Source organism: Manis javanica, chromosome 15 (genome assembly GCF_040802235.1).
Source record: "Manis javanica isolate MJ-LG chromosome 15, MJ_LKY, whole genome shotgun sequence".
NCBI lineage: Eukaryota > Metazoa > Chordata > Mammalia > Pholidota > Manidae > Manis > Manis javanica.
This window is the reverse complement of record NC_133170.1, coordinates 68,864,627-68,881,639: the sequence shown is the minus strand read 5'-3', so window position 1 is coordinate 68,881,639 and position 17,013 is coordinate 68,864,627.

Genomic DNA, 17,013 nt, shown 5'->3' with positions numbered 1-17,013 from the left:
GTGCCACTTCTAGGCCTTCAGAGGCCTGGCAGCCTTCACTTTTGTCCTGGAAGCCAGCCACTGTGAAAGAGTTGACCACTCTGAGACCACCATGCTGTGAGGAAGCCCAAGCTAGCCATGTTGTGGGATTAATGGGCTTAATATAGAAATCAAGTAATATAGAAATCAATGTATGAAGATATGTGATGTGATTGTCTCTCCTACGACCTCTGATGTTTGGTCAAGGACAGAATGATTAAAGCCATAAAAAGTTCCTACAGCTCATGACCGCCCTCACATGGTTTCCATGTCCTTGAGGAGTGTCCCGCCCTTGGGCTGGACTCAAGGATAGATAATGGTCATGTGTTAAACCCCCTACTCAGATTTCTTCAGATGTTCATTTACTCAATAAATATGAGAAGTGCCTTCTTGGCATGACTCTTGAGCTGTTACGCCTTGAGTCCCCTGACTGGTCCGCTCAGGTCTTCGATATCTCATCGCGTCGCCTCCTTAATCTGCGGGTCGGAGACAGGGAGGAGGCCGACACGTGAAGAGGCCATGTGGAGAAGCATCATGGCCCTAGACATGTAAATGAAGCATTCTTGGAACCTTCCAGCCTAGCGAGCTGCCAGCTGAATGCAGTGCCGTGGATGGCCCCTGCCAATGCCACATGGGGTGGAAAACCATCCAGCTGTATCCGCATCAGCCCACGGAAGTGTAAGAAACAATAACTTGTTGTTTTAAGCAACTGAGTTTCATGTGGGGGGTTATAGAGCAGTGGTAACTAGAACACCTCTCCTTCCTGCTGGGACCCTGTGGTGTGAGGCTCTGATGCCTGGAGCTGAGTCAGCTTATTGGGACTATGTGCAGAGACACCACCAACTTGCTGAGCAGGAAAAGAGGCAAAGACAGGAAAGGTCTGGGTCCTGGATAACACTTTGGACAAACTAAAGCTGGAAGCTTTGTGAACAACATGGGTCTGACCTGCACAGGTCCCCTTATACATGAATTTTTTAAAAATAAATACACTGGAAAAGTTTTTGGAGATTTGTGACAGTTTTTAAAAAATGTTCTTTTTCCTAGCTTACTTTATTATAAGAATACAGTAATTAATACATAGAACATACAAAATGTGTGTTAATTGTTTCTGTTATCAGTAAGGCTTCCAGTTAACAGTAGGCTATTAGTAGTTCAGTTCTGCGGGAGTCAAAGTTATACATGGATTTTCGACTGAACAAGGGGGTCCTCATCCCCAACCCCCTTGTTGTTCAAGGGCCAACTGTACTCATGATTGGCACCTGAAGTAGAGGACAGTCTCATGGGCTGAGCCCTTAACCTGTGGGTTCCGAGGCTATCTCCAGGCAGATAGTGTCAGGACTGAGTTGAATTGTAGGACACCCAGATGATGTCAGAGAATTGCTTGGTGTGGGGAAGAATCCACCACATCTGGTGTCAGAACTGTTGTGAGTGTGGCAGTGGTGTGAGAGTAAAGGAGAGACACAGAGAAATGAGTCTATGCCCCCTAAAAGTCCCACCGTGTGCTGGGCCTCCTGTTTCTAGGGATCCAAGTATAAACTTCTTCCTTCATGACAGTCTTTTCCATGTCTGTGTCTTACCATACCTGCTTAAACGAGTCCTGGGTACCCTCAAAAGAGGCACCAAGAGTGGTGCCTACTGCCTGGGCATCAGCTGTCATTAATATTATGCATAAGATGAAAACACATGGTTCATGCCCATAAGGGCTTATATTCTATCGGGGAAGTCAGTGTCTGCAGTGATGAGATTCCAATGGCAATGGCCCAGGCATGACCCTGTGTCCTCTGTGTTGAAGGGTGACGACAGCAACAGCCGTTAATAGCAGATAACCCACCCCCATTCAGGAACTCAGATTCCGGAAGTCTGAGTGGGTCTTGAGAATGTATGCTTAACAACAATAAAACAGGCAAACAGGTTTACAGCACTTTCCCCGGGCTGGGCATGGGTTTCAGTGCTTCACATATATGGACACATTCAGTCCTCACAATAATCCCAAAAGGTCTGTATTATTATTTTCTCCTTTTACACAGGGAAACACTGAGGCACATCTCTCTAACAAGCAAGGAACTTGATGCCACGGAATATCAGCTTCTTTTAGGAATTACAAATAGCTGACAAGATTTAAAAATCAGGAGAGTGCATGCAAAAGGGAATAGAGTACAATGGGTAAGAGCAGGGTGCTGGAGCTGGACTGGAGGCTTGAACTGAAAGCAATCAACAGTCCTGGCTTTCCTAAACTGAACAGTTTCCTGGGATGTGGGACTTCCATGCTAAAACTGGGACAGTTGGTCACATGAGATCCCAGTTCTCCCACTCAGTAGTGTGTAATTTAGGGCCAGTTAAGTGACCCTCTACCACAGTTTCCCCATGTGTAAAATGGGGTGGTTGGCAGTATCTATCTCACTATGTTGTGTCAATATTTAAGGTGTTTCTAAACTCCCCAAATGTTTGCCAGTAATGTCATTATTAAAACTTGGATTTCCAGATATGCTTCCCTTGAAAGGTTGGAAAATCTGACAACAATGGGCTTATATTCTTCTTTACCTATGTGTATAACTAACATTTATATACAGTGCTTTTTACTACCTGTGAGGCACAGTTGTAGGTGTTTGCAAACATTCGTACATTCAGAACATCTCTGTGAAGTGGGTTCTATTATTGCCCAAATTTACTGATGAAGAAACTGAGGCATGGGGAGGGGAAGTGACTTGCCCAACGTTACACTAGTATGAGGCAGAGCCAGACCAAATCCAGCCCATCTGGCACTATACACTGATGATCAGTCAACATGCTTAGCTGCTCCCTTGAGAAGGACATGAACTCCCCAGTTCGCCCCAACCCCCTGGTTTTCTATTTCCATTCCTCAATCCTTTGGGGTCTGTGTTTTCCACCTCTGCATCCCTGGGTCAGGGTGGGGGTCTCAGCAATAGGCAGCTTTTCTAAATGATCCCAGTGGGTGAGTCTAAGGTCCTGAAATCCAACTTCCATTCTCTGAGACCTAGGCTTTCTTGAAAATGTTCCTCTCCTCTGAGAGGCTTAAATTAATCCCCTTCTTTAGTGGCCCAGGATCAGGCAGACGGTCAAGTCACCTGCAACAGCCTGGCCAGACCAGATTACCTGCTGTGACCCCAAAATTCACTCATGCACACCTGCTCCTCAGACGTTTGCTGATTAATAACAGCAGGGAGTGTGAAGATGGTGTGTTTCACCTTCTGAAAACATCTATGGCTTGAACGTGGAGGCCGCCTGATGTAGGGCTGTAGTTAAATATGTATTTCTTCACACTTTGTCCGCATTTACCCAGCCACCCAACCTGAATTTGCATCATTTGAAAGTCCCACCAAATTCCACATAATTTAATGTCCCAGAAAATAAAAGCTGATCGAGTCAATGGTCATCAAACTAAAGAATTTGAGAGTGATCAGAATGTTCTGAGGTCATCCAATTCAGGGCTGTATGATGAAACAGGGCCTTGGGAGCCACATGGTGGGTTTTCTCCAGCAAGTGCCCAGCCAGGGCTACAAGGGAGGCTAAGCTGGGGTGTCAGAAAGGCCTGGGTTCAGATTCCAGCTTCTCCATTTTCTGGCTTCATGACAAACCAATTAACGTCTATAAGCCCCAGATCCTCATTTGCAAAGGGAACATAATAATAGTAACCTGTTAAATGGACTTTGGGAGGATTATGGAATATAAGGCATTTACAATAGTGCCTGGCTCACAGGTAGTGTTCAAGAAATGTAGCTGTGGTTATAATATCATTATGATTGACCCAAGTCTCCTGGTTTTCTTTCACTGAAAACCTAAGGAGGATCCCGATTTACAGGCCCTCCCAGGGATATAGATGACCCTGCCCCCCTCAACCCCACTTCATTCCAGGCCCCGAATCCCTCAGGCCCTACTAGGGTTGTTCTCCTTGAAGTTCCTGCAGCAAAGACTAGGAGATGGTTTCCTTGGCTCAGGGCAGAATCTGTATCCATGTTGCTAAGCAACCAACCCCATCCAGATGCCAGCTGCAGCCTGGGCAGAGGGATGAGGAGAAGGGAAGAGTGTCAGCTCTCTGGGAGGGCCTTCTGTGACATCCCCAGGACCACAGGCTGCAACCAGGGCTGTGGCAGGAGGCAGCCAAAGCAGGAGGCCTGCGTGCCACCCCCTGGGCCACAAGGCCTCACTAAGAGATCGTATACATTAGTGGAAATCCCATGGGGTCAAGGGCAAATCCAAATGCATTCAGACCCCAGCTCTATAATTTACCAGCTGTGCAGCCTCGATCAAGTCAGTAAACCTCTCTGAGCCTCAACTTATTCCCTACAATGGGAGGCAGACCTAACTACTAATCCACCATGAGAATTACACAGGATGATGTACATGAAAAAGCCCAGCACACATTAGGTGCTCAAAGAATCTTGAAATATGGATGCATATCCAGGGTGCGTCCACAAATCTTGTCACCCATCAGTGGTAATTAAACTGAAACTCTTAGCCTACCTTTTGTGGTCCTCTAACCGGATTCCTCAACTTTCTTCTAACAACCTAATTATCTACTAGTTCAGGGTCCCTCAACCTTGGTACTACTGACTTTTTTAAAGACTTTATTGGCATATAATGTCCATATCTTACAATTCATCCATTTAAAGTGTACAATTCAATGCTTTTTGGTATATTCACACAGTTGTGTCCCTATTACCACAATCAATTCTAGAACATTTTCATCACCCAAAAGAAACCTCATACCCAGTAACAGTCACTTCCCAAATCCCCAAATCTCAGCCTAGCCACTTTCTAACTAAGCAATGAGAGATATGTGCTGTTACCTTTCTGATCCTCAGTGGTCCCATCTGCAAAATGGGACTAATGCAGTTTCGTCCCTGGATTGGTTCCCACCTGGCAGGTGGCCTACATGTCTTGTGTGGAGGAAACGGTTGCTGTTTTTCTTCCTGCCAGTCTGAACCCCTGTCCTCTTCATCTTCCCACCACCCACCTCCTGCCCCAAGTCAGCAGCGTGATTGCTGACCTTGCCAGAACCCTCCCATCTCCCAGAGAATCAAAGTCAGAGAGATTGAAAGCCCAGTTGGATCGCTTTAGACTCCACCAATTCAGCAACTTGGGCAATTGAAGAAATCTCAGGATTTGAGTGGTGAGCAAATGGATTCTTAAAAAAAAAAAAAATCCCAAACTCAGAACTCCACCAAGGAGCTTAAATCTGATGCCCCACAAATTACAGCCCCATAAAGCTATTTTTTAAAGAGTCGTTGGGGTTCAAATTTTGAGTATTTGCACCTTAGACATGGCTGCCCAGTCATCTCAAAAGGCTCAGGGTCCATAGAGATATTAATAATACAGGTTCCCCAGACAAATGCAAATGGAGGGACATTCTGCCAAACTGGTCTAGATGCTTAAAAAGTGTCAAGGTCTTAATGGACAAAAAAAAAAAAGATAACCCTGAGGAATTTTCAAATTAAAAGGGACAAAAAGAAATAACAACCCATAGCACTGTGTGATTATGGATTATTAAAAAAAGGCAGGGGCAGACAGGGAAATGTGTACCTTCTTGGATGGTTCAGAAAAAAAATAATATGCATATTTCTATATGGAAAGAGAAATGATAAAGTGGCAAAAATTGGGGTAATAGGAATACATGGATCCTTTGCACTATTTTTGCAATTTTTCTGTAAGAGTTGAATTATTTCAAAGTGAAAAGTTTTTTAAATGCAGATTCCGGAGTCACATTCCTACCCACCCCCAGTCTAACTCTCTGGGTCTTCAGAAGGGCCCAGGAATCTGCATTTTTAGCAGCTTCCCCAGGGTGTTCTGATACACAGGACTCACTGTAATTCCAGGTCTGCAGAAAGCTCAGCCTTTTTCCCCAATCAGAGGGCAGAAGCACAGCCTCCGTGGTTTTTGCCCTCCTTTCTCCTCTGTTTCAGGCAACAAGCAGGGAGCCACGAATGGAGGATGATGCAAACCAATAGCATGAGACGTTCCTCCAGATTTTTGCCAGAAGCAGAGTTTGCTCCAAGCTGTAACCCACTTTTTTTTTTTTTTTTTGAGAGGGCATCTCTCATATTTATTGATCAAATGGTTGTTAACAACAATAAAATTCAGTATAGGGGGGTCAACGCTCAATGTACAATCATTAATCCATCTCAAGCCTAATTCTCGTCAGTCTCCAATCTTCTGAAGCATAACGAACAAGTTCTTACATGGTGAACGAATTCTTACATAGTGAATAAATTCTTACATGGTGAACAGTACAAGGGCATTCATCACTGAAACTTTCGGTTTTGATCATGCAATATGACCTATAAACAATCAGGTCAAATATGAATATTCGTTTGATTTTTGTACTTGATTTATATGTTGATCCCACATTTCTCCTATTATTATTATTATTTTTATTTTTAATAAAATGCTGAAGTGGTAGGTAGATGCAAGATAAAGGTAGAAAACATAGTTTAGTGCTGTAAGAAGGCAAATGTAGATGATCAGATGATCAGGTGTGTGCCTATGGACTGAGTATTAATCCAGGCTAGACAAGGGCAGCAAGACATCCACGGATGCAGAAGATTTCTCTCAAAGCAGGGGGGGTGAGGTTCTGAGCCTCACCTCTGTCTAACCCACTTTTAACTACATGACTTAAAATACAATTTGCTAAAGACAATCTTCTGGGGAAGGAAGATAGAAATAACAGAGGGTAAAGAAGGCCAAGACAGGATAGAGAGGGACCCTGGGGGAGCAGAGGGTTCCTGTGTGTATTTCATTAGGGATAATGATGACATTGCCAGGCTTTAATTCTCCATAGTTATTTTCATTTGGGAACCTTGGCAGCAGCTGCCATTTCTTAATGCATTGGAGGCACTAGCATCAGCTTTGGTGTTGGACTATGCCAGGGGGCTGTCTCAGTAAGACCGGGACACACACACACACACACACACACACACACGGGTGGAAATACTCCATTCCTCTCAAGGAAGGCTTTGTGGCACCAGCTTCCAGTAGTGCTGTCTGCAGAGAGCCTCCAGCTATAGGCTCCTTGGTCTGAGTCCATGTTCACTTCAGGAAGCCATCTTGTCCAAGGTCACAACCCTTTCCCAGTGTAAGTCATGTCCAGGGATTGATTGAGGGGAAGATAAAGGCCCGGTCCTCTTGGCCCAACTCAGGCCAGTTCTGCAGAGATATTTTAACTCCTGGGTTCCCGGTGGAGTTAGGGTCATTGCTGGGCCTCCATCTCTGCCTCACCTCTCCCCCCTGTCCACTGCTGCTGCTCTCTCCCTTCCACGGGAGTTGATCTCAAGCACACTGCCTAATAAACCTCCCAAACACTAAATTCTGTTTTAGGGTCTGCTTCCTTGGAGCTACCTAATGTGGGACACACATAACTAAAACAAGAGTTCTGCAAAAATGCTCTTTATCTTTTCCCTGTGTTGTGCATTCTCATATTATCTATGCTATTTCATTTTTTTAATGTTGGTCATGACTCACTAAATTGATTTCATGACTCAGCCATGGAGGATGGTCACTGTGTCCTTTGGGCTGTCTTGGACTGTAAGTAAGAGGATGCCTAACTAAACATGAATTAAATAATAGAGATTTACTTTTTATATAACAACTGGTTTGGTAGTAAGTGTTTCCAGGATTTATGACTCAACAATTTCATCAATGACCTCGGTTCTTTCTGTGTTACTTGTCCACCATCCTTGACATTTTGGCCATGTCTTCTCAGAGTCACAAAATGACTGCTGCTGCTACTGGGGCCAGAAGTACAGTGTAAGGTTGTGCGATATGCCAGGAGACCCTACTCAATAAGCCTTGAAATCTTTAACAAAGTTGCTAAATGCACCAAGTGCTAAGTGTGTATGAGACTGGACTTCTCATCTTGGTTTGACTCAGGATGGAAGCAAGATAGCTCACACAGCTACCTGAGCCGTGTGGCTGGGAGAAGTGTGAGGAAGAGAGAAGCACGGGAATAAGACACAGAAATGGACAGAAATTGCGGGAGACTTCCAGCTTCCCCAGACCTGGCCGTTGGGTGTATGCCATGTTTCACCAGATCTCTTAATGGGGCAGCAGCAATATGTTACACAGGTGTGGTGGATTGGATTTTCATTCTTCACTTTTCCATACCCTTCCCCCATATGACCTTGAAGTACTTGAAAGTGAGGCAAGTATATTCCCCGAGTATATCTGGTTGATATTGGACTTGGCAATATGATTTTTGTTTTTTAGCTAAGGGAGTGTGGTCAGAAGTGATACGCAGTTCGGAGCCAAAGTGTTAAGAAACTACCTGTGTCTGCTTGCGAACTTGCACTTCTGCTATGCACCGTGAAAGGAGCATGCCTGAGCAGCTGTTGTTCCAAGCCAGATGAAAGACATGTAAAAGAAACATGTGGCACATACACCTGAACTCAACTGTAGCCAGGAGCTATGCCAGGTGATCCAGGTGATTAGTCTTCTAGTTCACCTGAGAACTAGTGAACAAGAATATAAATGTTTGTTGTTATTATTTAATAGCTGAGTTGAGACTTCTCTCACACACCATAAAATTCACCCATTTAGATAGTACAATTCAATTTTTTTTTTTAGCATATTCACAGTTGGGAAACCACCATTACAAACAGTTTTAGAGCATTTCATCACCCCAAAAGGAAACTGCACATCCATTGCATTAGCAATCTTTCCCCAATTTCCTGTCAGTTGTTACACAGCATTATTCTGGCAACAGCTGACATATACACAGGTATTAGAAATGTATCAGTGTAAACAAGTCCATGATTTTACATTCTCCTTGGAGAAGTTCAGGATAAGAAAGCTTCTCATGTACACATCCACACATACCCCCTACACACATTTACACAAAAATACACACATGCTCAGACACACTTCCACACACTTCAAATATATCACACACCCATGCTCAGACACAGATGCTCATGTTCTCTGACACAAAGATTCAATTACAGACTCAAATTCACACACTCACAATTACATGCTTGTAGACACATTACATGCATGAATAATTTTCACCAGAAATGTAAATTAAATATAAAAAAATGACAGAGCATAAATGTTAACTTAAAATGTAAATTCTAATTTAATTTCCCAAACTCTAGTCACTAAAATGACTCATCATAATTTTTCTCCTATCTGCATGTGACATATGCTTTTATTTCCGTAATTTCTTTCTGTAAATGACTGACATTCTTATTTAAATAATTTTGTTTTTAAAGGAAAATGCTATAAATAGATAGTCCTCATCTTTCTCATTTGCTCTTGCTCCTCCTTTTGGCCACTGCAATCCTACCCATTACAAGTAGGGGAGGGGAGATCAAGTGTCACCACCTCCAGGAAGCCTACACTTAGAAGGACCTCCTGCTTTCTTTAGTGCTCTAATGTTGGCATTAGAAAATTCTTAATAATTTATTAATTATAATTATAATCCATTTTCATTTTGCACTGGGCCCCATAAATTCATTAGCCTCTCCCGCCTTTGACCACTGAGTATCCTAGCTTCTGTGGGCTTCCTGAAGTGGCTGTTCCTCCACTGGACTGTAAGGTGACCCAGGGCAGGTCACATCTCATGCACCCCAGACCTTAGAGTCCAGACAGATGGGAGTTTGAATCTTGGGTCCATTTACCAGCTGAGTAACCTTGGGCCAGCCTGCCCTGATATCTGCATGGCTCAGGACAAGAGTTCACATGGAGTCCCCCAGGCCATGTGTATTTAAGTGTTCATAGTATAAAAACCAAGCTTACAAATTATCAAATAAAATATGTTCTAATCTCCTATTTTAACAAACATACCTTCATTACAACAAAGTAAAAGACCACATGTAAAGCTATGGTTTTTATATGCCTGAAAATTGGCAAATACCAAAGGTGACTGAATTAAATTATGATTGTGCATGTCTGGATGTATTGATGAGCCAGTGATGTCTAAATTAATAATTTTAAGAGACATGCATAATTGGAAAATTACTATATAGTTATTCCATAAAAATTGTTTTTCTTGCCTTTATTTTAGCAAACTCACTCATCATATTGTTATAATAAAGATACAAAATTTGAGTGTTATTGAGTGATGATCTTAAAGAAATAAAAAATAAAATAAAATTTCATCAACGTGTACAAGGTTTGAATAATTAATTTTCATCAGAAATATAAATTAAACATAAAAAATTAACACATTAAATATTTTATTTTAGACATTACTTTTCTCCTCAGATACTTAAATTTTTCTGTCAAAATTAAATTATCTATTGAATTAAAATTATCTTTTAAACTCAAAAGGCAAAACACAAATATAAAATATAAAATTAAAATAACGTTTTTAAATAGAGCATAAATGTAAGCTTAAAATGTAATTAAATTCTAATAAATATTTAAAAATAAAACCAACAATCCTAGAGTTCAATGTTGGTTGTCAATGCAAAGAAATCTATCACACTTCATTCATTTTACATCTAGATCTACATATATTCAAATTTAAGGGTAATATGAGTAATATTTCAAAATGATCTTCTGTTGCTGTGTTAATTATATATATTGCTGTGTAACAAATTACCAAATTTAGCAGTTTAAAACAAGACAGATTGACTGTCTCACAGTTTCTGTGGTCAGGAATCCAGATGTGGCTTAGCTGAACCCCTGTTTCAGAGTCTTTTATAAGGCTGTAATCAAGAGATTGTCCAAGGGCTGGAGTTTCATCAGAGCCTCAAATGGGGAAAGACTGCTTTCAAGCTTAGGTGGTGGCTCAGGGTCCAATTCCTTATGGGCTGTCAGACTCAGAGGCAGAGCCTCAGCTCCTCCTGTTGGCTTGGGACCGCCTGCAGTTTCTTGCCATGTGGGCCTCCCCGTACAGCAGCTTACTTCATCAAAGCCAGCAGAGGAGAATGCCCACAGGGAAAGTCTGCAAGCCAGACAGTAGCTACATCTTATGCAAGGTAATCACAGATGAGAAAGCCTATCCTCTTTGCTGTATTCTGTTGGTTAAAAGCAAGCCACAAGTCCCACCCACACTCAAGGGGAGAGGATTACACAGGAGTGTGAATGCCAGAGGTGACAATCATCCAGATTTTAGAATCTGTGTGCTAGTTGCCATGTGCATTTGTTACAAAGATTGCAGTAATGTGAGGGTACCTCCAGAACCACAAGTTGGAAGCCTGAGAGTTCTGTATGTATTTATGCTATAGAGAGGAAGGATTTAGCAAATTAATTCACTTGTCTTTGCTCTTATCTGAGTGCTTCCCATTCTCAAATTATCCCTGCAGTAGAACAGAAGTAGAATGTCCATCTCCAATTTGGCAGGAGTGCAACCCATGAATCTTCACCGCATCTGGAAACAACTGTTACTTAAGGTCTTACGGCCTGATAATTCAGGTTTTTCCTGGGGCCTAAATGATTTGATCAGGAGAGTGGGCATTTAAGATTATAGGTTTTTCCATGACAGCTCTGGGTGCCAGAGGCCCACATGTGTTTTTAAATAAATTATTCCTTTGTGTGTATATGTTTTTGATGATATTCCCCTGCTCTTCCTGCTCTCCCCGCACCTCCCACCTCTAGAGCTGTTTGAGCATCCTCACGACATGGTGGCTGTATTCCCCTAGAATGCATAATCCAAGAGAGAAAGCAAAGTGGAAGCCACAGTGTCTTTGATGACACCACTGTGGCCCCATTTCAGCCTTGTAAGACCCCGAGCAGAGACCTTCTGACCTACAGAAACTGTGAAAGTAAACCAGTGTTGTTTTAAGCTGCTAAATGTATGGTAACTTGTTACACAGCAGTAGAAAACTAATGCCAGTGTGAATCTCAGGAGGCAAGAATAATTGGGGGCCATCTTCGAGACTGACTACAAAAACAATATTGTTAGACCTTTTAATTTTTGCCTGTCTTGCTGATGTCAGTGCCCTTTCCTTCCCTCTTTCCAGTGTACAACCTTCTTTATATTTAACTCATTCACTCACCTACTCCTCACTTGGTCCATTCATTCCACAGATGATTCCTGATATTCTCCTCTGTTTACATCCAACACTAGCTGCTGGGGACACAGAAGTGAGTCACACGTGTTCCCTGACCTCCAGAAACTCCAGTCTGGAGCGGGAAGCGTTCTGCATTCCTCAGCTTCCTTAAGATGACTCTCAATACAACCCACATGTAGTTCAGACCCCAGAACTTTCAGAGACCCATTTAGCACATTGTTCCACCCCCAAACCACACATCTAACCCCCCAAAATTGATATACAACAGATTCTGCTGAAGTTTCCAAGTGGAGACTAAGTATGGTATTATATTGCATATTACAAGCCAATGTTATCAAACTTGTGTATTATACTTCTCTCTCCTCAAGCTCTACTATTCAGTCTCCTATTCCTCCCCTCCTGAACGTTTTTATTATTCTGAGAGGTTTTGTTTTGTTTTCATATCCCACTTGGTGAATCAGAAGCCTCATGAGAAACCGAACCAGTGTGGATATGGGTGGTGAGGGGTTTGCTTCCCCTGGTTCTGCAGGCAGCTCCACCCCAGCCCTTGTGACCTTGAATGAGGTACTTGCTGTCCCAGTTTCCTGGCCTGCATTCTGCCAAAGGCCATAAGAGAAGAATGGCAGCTCCCTGGGGACCCCAGCAAGGCTTATAAAGTTCTGGGAAGAAGGTGTTAGGTGAATAGTGAATCCAGGTTAATGCCTTTAGAGGACCTTCCAGATGAGGGCATTGAAGCAGAAGGTCAAAGGTCCTGTGGGCAATGTCTAAAATCCAGCTTCTAGAACACTGAAGTGGCCCCAGACAGAGTCTTTCTGGGTTTGAAGCTGAGCTGCTGGGTATCCTGGTCCCCATTCTGGAAGCCAGTTCCTCAACCGGCTGACATGCATCTTCATCCCCCTCTAGTCTCTTGAGGAGGGGTTTGTCTTCACTAGCTCCCCACACAATCTCATCCAGTCTTGTGGCTTTAAATACCATTGATATGATGACTCAATCTCCTGTCCTGCCTGCTTCCCTGAGCCCCAGACTCATTATCCAGCTGCTAACTGACATGTCCCCTACGGTGTCTAATGGGCAAAGTACCCTTCCTGAGGCCAACATGGATCTCCAGTTCACCTTCCTCTCTCCCACCACCCTCACCAAAACCTGCCCTTCCCCCACCTCCCACCACAGTGAATGGCTCCATCACCATCCACTCAGTTGCTGGATCTAGAAACTAAGGAGCTATCTTTGATTCTTCTCTTTCTCCCATCACCCAGGTATAATTCATTAGCAAATTTTGTAAGCCTCCTTTCAAAATGCATCCCAATTCTGTTGTCTTGTCTTTGTCTCCACGGCTCCCGCCTTGGTCCAGGTCGCTGCCCTGCAGGCCAGGTGACTGCAGCGGCCTCCTCACCATGCTTCCTGCTTCCTTGCTTGCCACCACAGTCTATTATCCACACAGCAACCCTAGAAAACATTATTCCCCTACTTAAACTCTCCAAGTCTTTATGTAGCTGACAAGCCCCATATGATCTGGCCCCTGCCTACATCTTGAACTTTAACTCCAACCACTCTACCTTATATTCTGCTGTGCCCACACTGGTATTATTTCCTAAACACACCAAGCTTGATTCAACCTCAGGGCCTTTGCATGGAGCCTGCTCCTCCTGACTAGAACCCTCTCCTTTCTACCACTTATTTGTGTACCTGGCTCCTTCTTGCCATACAGATCTCAGTCCAAAGGTCACATCTTTACAGACCCTGTCCCTATCTAAAGTACTTGGCCCACCCACCCTCACTCCCCCTAGCTACTGCCTAGTATCTCATCTTACTATTCTCCATAGTTCCTATTACTATCTAAGTATCTTATTTTTGTTTATTTGCTCGCCTATTTTTTTGGATTGTCTTCTCCACTAGAATTTCAGTTCCAAGAAGGCTGTCTGGCTCACTGCTCTATTCCTAGCCCCTAGACCAGTGCCTGACATACAGGACCCACTCAGGAAATATCTCTCAAATCCACTCATTCATTCAGCAAACACATATTTAGAGTGCTTACTGCTTAATGAACCCTTGGTACAAGAGTATCCCACTGGCATCAGTGGGTTCAAATTCAGCCTTCACTGCTACCCAGCTCTGACATCCCCTATCTGAGCCTCTGTTTCTCCATCCATAAAATGGGAACAATAATACCTATTTGGCACGATTGTTATGAGAATGATCCTGTAAAAGGCTACCAGACAGCCTGGCACATAGTAGGTACTCTTTAAATTAGTTCTTTTATCTCATGACCAAGGGTGACCCTCTGTGCCAGAAAATGTGGGCACAGACCTGGGGGCTCTGAGACAGCCATGGTAGAGCTGGATGCCCATGTGGGAGGGAGATCAAGAACAGATGTGGACAGGAAAACCCTAAGGCCAAATGGTGACCCACTTGGCCACAGGAATGAGGGGGGAAAACACCGTAAACAAGCCAGAGCAGTTTCTTGAAATAACAGCCTCGGGGATACAGGTGTCTCCCAGCTCCAGCTTCCAAGACTCCCCAGTCAGGCCAAAGGAACATTTCCAGCTCTCAGAGCCCTGCCTCCACCCAGCCCACCTCTGTGTCTACCAGCCAGAGACAGAAGTAAAGGGTCTAAAGGACACCAGGCTTCTGGGCAAGAGTTGAAAATGAAAGTTTGTCCTTTCATTCAGTAGAAAACCATGCAGCCCCTGAAAAAAGAACGAGGATGCTTCTTATGCATTGATATGAGTGGTCTCTAAGAAATGTTGTTGAGTAGGAAAAGACGAATTTAAACAGAATGAAAACATGAACGCATGCATGCGTTTGCTCATGTATACCACCACTGTCTCCAGAAGGATGCGTAAGAAGTTGGTGACAGCAGTTGTCAGTCTAGAGCAGAAATGAGTGGCTGAGGGATAGGATGGAAGGCAGGCTTTTCACTCAATGCCCTTTTGCCTCTTTTGAAAGTGGAATCCCTTGAATGTAACACCATTCAAAAATAAATACTTAAAATTTGAAAAGGAAAATGTAGCTGCCACCCACATTGGGGAACTGCTTTATCCCTCCTCCACCCAAGGGAGCGAGGGATAGCATACTTCCTCCGGAATGATCTATCTAACAAGTAAAGCTGGTTGTAGCGTTCCTCTTTATGTCACCCCTCTGTTTAAATCCTTCAGTGACACACAGCTGAGCATATAACCTCAAAAAAAGCATTTGTTGAATAAATAGGTAAAGGAATGAACCAGATCATATTTTATTTCTTGATCTTTATGTATCAATGTGAAAAAATGTCCATGTTAAGTGAAAAAATGACACTGAAGAATATTAAATCAAGGATGATCCCATTTTTAAAAAGTAAGATAATTACATATACATAAAATCATATTGCATAGTAGCATACCCATACATACATATTCCCAAATATAGTAGTACACACATATCTGTATATGATTATTGGTCTATAAATGGAAAAAAATCTAGAAAGACCCCAGACTTCCTGGTTCTCTGTCTTGATCTTAATGGTGATTACATGGGTATAAATATGGGTCAGAAAACTAATCAGTTTTGTAATTAACAATTGGATGTTTTCTTATGTATAGTTACATCTTGATTTTTTTTAAAGAAAAAACATACCTCCAAATATTATTAGATACATTTTCTGGTACAGTTGGGATAATGGGGGGGCTTTTGATTTCCAGTGTATACCTTAATTTTTTTACAAGAACACAAGTATGAACCCTTTTGAAGTATATATGCTTTTTAATTCATATTTTACTTCAGATTCTTTAGCTTAGCACACAAAGCCTTCCACTTCTTCAACTGCCTCCACCCTTCATTCCAACCACATCAAACTCTCACCTCCCTGAATGTGTCATGCTGTCACCTCCAGGCCTTTACTTTTGCTGCTCTCTCTTCCTGAGATGCTCTCTCCCACTTCCTCCATTCTTTCCACCTATCATTTTTCTAGTCTTTTAAGTCTCAACTGAAACGTCACCTCTTCCAGGAAGCCTCCCTTGACCTCCCCAGGCTGGGTCAAATGCTCTAGAAACACCTTACAGTTGATTCTGTCACAGCACTTGACTCACTTGTAACTTCTCACCTGCCCATCCATGAGCTTGAGGCAGAGACTGGAGTGAAGGGGCCACATGGCATAGAACATGTGGAGCCACCAGAAACTGGAAGAGGCCCCCCATACCTTGAATTCAGCCAGTGACACTGATTTCAGACTTCTGACTTCCAGAAGAGTAATAGAATACATTTCTGTTGTTTAATGTCACCAAGTTTGTGAAAATTTGTTATTATAGCCCTAGGAAACTAACATAATGGTACCTCCTTCCAGAAGACAGTTTGGCAAAACCAAATTATAAAGTTGGTTATGGGTATAATGCTGAGCTAGCAATTTTCCTTGGGTTGAGTCCTGAAGAAACACTGGCCCATGTCCACCAGGGGACATGCACACGAGCATTCCCTGCAGTGCTCTATAGATGACAAAACCTGAAAACCAGTCACATGTCCATCCACGGGAGAGTGGGTAAACTGTGGTCCAGTCACACAAGGGAATATTATACAGCAGGAACATGAACAAATACAGCTATTTGCACCAGCATTATCTCACATACCCAACAGTAAGTGAAGAAGGAGTCACACAAAAATATGAACAGTACGATTTCATTTATGGAAAGTTCAAGAACAGGTATAACTAAACAAAATATTGTTTGGGTGTTCAAACTATAAAGAAAAGGAGGGAATGATTTAAAGCGAACTTTCATATACTTGAGGGAAGGAAGGGTCTACAGTGGGTTAAGGTGGGGCATATAGGAGGCCTATAGGTAGGGTGACCATATATTTTATTGCTTGATACATTTGGGGGGATGAAAAGAAGGGTGTGATTACAATTATGGCAGAAAACAGGGTCAAACCAAAACTGTCCCACAGAAACCAGCACATAGGATTGTCCTACTTCTGAGATCCAAATAGGGCTCAGTTCATGGCCTGGTTGGTATGGACATGGGTATCTGTTTTATTAGTGCTTTCTAAACTGGAACAT